We start from the raw sequence: 5,911 nt of genomic DNA, 5'->3' as shown, positions 1-5,911 counted from the left end.
AAATTTAATAAAAGAGAAAATTATTAATAAAGAAAAGATTCCCTATGAACAATCAAATTTTGATTACACCATTTGGGACAGAAAATTGCAAGATATTGATGAATTACCATGGGATGATGCGGTATAAGTTTTTCCAAAACTTTCAATTGATAAAAATAGCTATATGAGGAATCATGATGNTTAAATTCTTTGAGTCAATTAGCTGGGGAGGTAACCAATAAGTTACAAATTGAATTGCTTAACAAGGGAATGAGTTTCAAAAGAGATTACAAAATGGACAGTAAAATAAAGTATGAACATTTCTATGATTATTTCTCGTCAGAAATTAAAACAAATAAACTTTTACACATCATTGACGATAGCATTGTGGTTACTGTGGACGAGGAAACTTGCAGAACAGAAGCACAAAGTTAGAGAAATTCTGATCAATCATTTGGACAGAAGTTATCACCCTAAAATTGTCAAATTACAAGATCCAAAAGAAAAAATATTGAAGAAACTTAAAGAATTGAAAATGGCTGAGTTTAATGTAGCTTCACACTCTGTGAGACAAGACCTTTATAATATGAGATATAATCCTGCTAAAACGACAGCTGGCGAGTTTAACGATATGTTTGATGAAAAAATAGCAACTTATGAAAANGAGATAACAAAGAATTAAATGAAGTAAAATTTGATGATGAATTCATTAGAGATTGTGAGGTCTGCTTAACGTTTAAATTCAATAAATTATCATTCACGTCGGTGCGCAGGCGAGCAACAGCACAATTGCAAATAATTCACTCAGATGTGATGGGACCTAGTACTCCAATTTCTCATCCTAAGGGATACAGATTTATTTCTGTGTTCATCGATGACTTCTCAAGATTCGCTATGGCTTATCCAATGAAGGCGAAAAGTGAAACAGGACATTGTCTTGAGATGTTTATTAGAAGCGCGCGTAATCTACTGGGTTATGACGCGAAAGTATGCTATCTTAGATCAGATCAGGGAACAGAATATACAGGCGGGTATACAATTGAAGTTCTTAAGGGTCTAGGGGCGGAATTACAGTTAGCCTCCCCTGATACTCCAGAACACAACGGTGTCGCTGAGAGGTTTAATCAAACTATCCAGAAAAAGGTTAGGTGCTATATGTTTGACTCAAGACTGCCAAANAATTTAATCAAACTATCCAGAAAAAGGTGAGGTGTTTAATGTTTGACTCGAGACTGCCAAAGGGCATGTGGGATCTGGGCTTAACTGCTGCAATTTATGCTTACAATAGGACTTCACATAAATCAAACAATATGATAACTCCTTTAGAAAGATTCGCGCCTAATCACAGCTTTGATATTAATCAAATCAAAAGATTCGTTAGTTTAAGCTATGTAAAAATTGCTAGAAATGCTGGTCCAAAATTTGGACCTCGAGGTGTAGGTATGGTCTTGGTTGGATATACTCTACCAGGGTATCAACTCTTAAAGCCAGAGCTAGGAAAATATTATGAAAGTAGACATGTTAAATTCAATGAAAAATTAGTTTATGGGGATAAATACAAGGAAAACGTTATCAAAGATTTCTCAAACTATGGAGAAATGTAGAATAATGATGAATGGTTTGTTGAGTTCGAAACGAATCGAGGTGATGCCGAGGATTCTTCAAAACCGGAGGGAGAGATAAAACGTAAAAGAGGTAGACCAAGGAAAGAAGTTTCAGAACAAAACATTACCAAAAAAGTGAAGACAGTTGATATAAAAGATAAAACAATAAATGATAATAGCTTTTCAGAGTTGGAAATTGATGAGAACGTGAAAGGAAATGTTTTNGGGATAAATACAAGGGAAACGGTATCAAAGATTTCCCAGACTATGGAGAAATAGAGAATAATGATGAATGGTTTGTCAAGTTCGAAAAGAATCGAGGAGAGATCGAGGATTCTTTAAAACCGGAGGGAGAGATAAAACGCAAAAGAGGTAGACCAAAGAAAGAAGTTCCAGAACAAAACACTATCAAGAATGTGAAAACAATTGACATAAAAGATGAAATAATAAATGATAATACCTTTTCAGAGTTGGAAATTGATGAGAACATGAAAGGAAATGTTTTCTTCACTAGTGTTATCAGTAATGTAGGCGAGATAGATTTAGCACAAAAGGAAGATGAAGTGTATCATGCACTTTTAGCAAACATAAATGAAGATCCCTCAAATTATCGAGAAGCTATAAACAGTAAAAATAAAGATTCTTGGTTAAATGCGGTTAATGAAAAATTAAACTCGTTAGAAAGAAATCAAGTATGGAAAATTGTCAAAAGACCTCTAAGTATGATGAATGGAAAAAGATTAAATGTCATTTATTCAAAATGGGTTTTTAAGTGTAAAAATGAGGCAAATGGAAAAATAAGATTCAAAGCGAGACTAGTAATCAGAGGTCGCAAGGATAAGAACATTTATGAATTAAGGGAAACTTATGCTCCAGTAGCTCGTTTACCTCTAGTGAGAATAGTTATATCGATTATAAACAAATATAATCTAGAGGTGTGTCAGTTAGATGTTAAAACTGCTTTCCTCAATGGGGTAATAGATGAGGAAATTTATATGGAAATTCCAGAAGGAACTAATCATACTGACAGAGATAGGCAAGAAAATGTGTGCAAATTGGAAAAAGCACTTTATGGTCTTCGTATCAGTTCCAAACGGTGGAATGTAAAATTCACCGAAGTAGCTTTGAGTATGGGTTTGCAGAACTCGGATTTAGAACCTTGCTTATTCACTTGGCGAGATGAAGACAAGTTCTTGCTTCTGCTACTTTATGTAGATGATATGTTATTGGCGAGTAATGATAACGATAAATTGGATGAAGTAAAGAGTAACTTATGTAGCGAATTTGAAATGACAGTCCTGGGAGAACCCAAGGAATTCTTGAGCATGACTATTAGGCGGGACAGAGAAAATCAGATTATCAAATTAAATCAGGAAAATTATATTCAAAAGATATTAAGTAGGTTTGGCTTTGATAAAGCATATCTACAACATACACCAATGAATACTTCTCAAGTAGCTAATAATGAGAGAAAATTAAGAGAAACAGAATATGATAATGGGACTTTGGAAAGGACAGAAACAAAAGCAAACATTCCTTATAGAGAGGCTGTAGGTAGTCTTTTGTATTTTGCTGGTGCTACGAGACCAGACATTGCATATGCAGTCAGTGTAATAAGCAGACATCAAGTAAATCCTGAAGAAAGTGATTGGGAAATGGTAAAAAGAATTTTTCGGCATCTGAGAGGTACTACGGGCTTGGGTCTGAGATATTCAGGCGAGACCAATGACATTCAGGGTTATTCGGATGCGAGTTTTTCTGATTGTAAAGATTCAATCACAACTTGTAGTTTTGTGATTGAACTGTTTGGTGATTCGATCACTTGGCGAACTCACAAACAAACTACAGTAGCACTTTCTACGTGTGAAGCTGAGTATGTTGCAATGAGCGAGGCGAGTCGAGAAATGATGTCGTTGCACAACTCTTTAAAACTGATACTGGGTGATCCCCCTGTTCCAATGATCTTAAGGTGTAATAATAAATCTGCTATTGTGAGTGCAGAAACAAATGGAGGAATGAAATTGAGACACATTGTGGAGAACAAATTACATTATGTAAAGGAATGTGTTAAAAAGAATTATATAAAAATCATTTGGATTGGCTCAAGGGATCAGCTGGAGTGCGTCGGAGTGGAGGCAGGCTCATCGTCCATGATCTCCCTCCATGGATGAGAGTGTGGTGATACCTGCTGCATTTGTGGCACTTCTTGTCCAACGTGCACTTGGCCTTCGTGTGTGGTCCCAAGCAGTTGAAACACAACCCCATGGCGGCTACGATATCGTTTCTCTTTGCTGGCGTGAGCTCAATGAACCTCTGGCAGGATGCGATGAAATGCTTGTCCTGGCAGTAGGCACAGCAGTTCCTTGGAAGTGGCCTCTCGTGCTCCTTATTTTCCTGCTGGTGAGTTGCTGCTGTGTAGGTGCTTCTTTTCTTTGGTGGATGAGACTTCTTCATGGCTGTCTTGATTTCTTTTGTTGATAACAGCTTTGCTCCTGCGTTGATTCCTCTGCCGTAGGCCTCGATGAACGCCACGAATTCCTTAAGGCTTGGGAAATTCTTGGAGTCTTCCAGCTTCAGTTCCCACTACTTGAGTGTCTCTGCATCAGGAGATCTCCTCAGCAAATGGGCTATCAGCTTTTATTGCGATGTTCTCCCTCGTTAACCCCGTCACGTCTTGCAGCTGGTCGAGGGTCTCCAACGCTGCTGCTCCATTGGCACTGAGATTCTCTTCTGTCGCTTGGGTAATTTTCGGTTGCGTCAGAATTCTGTTGAACAGCGACTGAGCGACGAGCCTAGGGTCCTCGTACTTCCTGGTGAGTTTCTGCCAAGCCTTTTCATAATTTTCGTCCTTGGCCTGAAAGATTGAGAGGAGAGCTGCTGCAGGACCTCTCAGGCATCCCTTCAGTCTCACAAATTTCTGTACTGGTGGAATTGATGTAACGTTTCCCACCAATGACAAGAAAAGGTCGCTGAACTCTTTCCATTCTTCGGGTTTCCCATCGAATGGCTTGATGTCGAGCCGCTTTAGTTGATTTGCCTGGTTTTGATCCGTTGAGCTGCTGGTTGAGTCCTTCTTCCTTGCAAGTTGATCCTTCAGCCGAACAATAAGCATCAAGGCTTATCTTCTTGTTGATCGGGTGGCTCGTTCATGTACCCCCTCGGTGACGTACTCATGATCAGGAGGAAGATACTCGGCTAGAATGGCATAAATTTGAAAATATTCGTTCCACTCCGTCTCGATTATTTCTTTATGCCCGTCTAATTCCTCTAAGGTATAATGATAATTTCATCATTGATCAAATCTTTCCCTTTTCAACTGCAAAGTAAATTTTTGTTTTCTTTAAACCCACTAGTTCTCGAGAAAATTCATACAAAATTTTTGAACTCGTCTAATCTCTATTTCTTGGCGCGGATCAGAAGATGGAGAATTAGATTGATACTAGACAATGAGTTGAAAAACTCCGCGCCAAGAACGTTGGTCTTCCTTCTACCAATTTTTTATTTCATCAAGAATTTTTTTAAAATCCTCATTCGATTTGAAACAATTCCCCTAATAGAAATATGGTTGGGCACTATTTGCGTTTATTCGATATTGCTGACTTGGCTTTCTTTTTCATTTCTTTGTATTTTTCAAACTTTTTCTTGGCGCAGTTTTTTACAAAAACATTTGTTTTTGTTTTTTTAGGGAGATTTCATCATTTTTTTCAAAATCAACAAGGAATCGTTTTTGTATCCTGTAAATTTTTTCATTTTCAATTCAATTCTGCTCATTTCTGTTTCACACGATAAATCATTTTTCCCATTAACAATCGAAGTAAAACAAATAGTTCTATTCCACAGTCGTTATTTGCACCAACTTTTAATTATTTATTCAAGATTTTCCGACTGAATTTGCTTCTTCGAGAATTCATTTGTGCACGAAACTCGATTGAAAAATATCTGTGGAATTCATCATTCGTGCACCATATTCAATTAATAAATTCCCGGGCTTCCCTCCTTGGTGCGTGTGGTTGTATTGCACTGCTATCAACTCCGTAATAAAAAAATGATAGGAGTTGGTGTGAAATGCGAGAATATGCATATGAAAAGAGTTACAAAAAAAAAGTTACATCAATGAGAAACTTGTGGCCAATTTATATAATATAACTAAGAGTATTTTTCATATAGCTCGTCACGTTTGTATTTTATTTAATGGATATGATTCGGTGGTAGTGGAGGGGGTAGTTGTTTCATGTATAGATACACGGCGGCAATCGGCCTGTGTTGTGTCGCAACATGTTTTTTTTTACAAGAATAATTTATTCAACAATTTTTAAGAAAAGAAAATT

This window comes from Diachasma alloeum, unplaced genomic scaffold (genome assembly GCF_001412515.2).
Source record: "Diachasma alloeum isolate Michigan unplaced genomic scaffold, Dall2.0 Dall_scaffold_00575, whole genome shotgun sequence".
Classification (NCBI taxonomy): Eukaryota; Metazoa; Arthropoda; class Insecta; order Hymenoptera; family Braconidae; genus Diachasma; species Diachasma alloeum.
Note: the sequence above shows the minus strand (reverse complement) of the source record.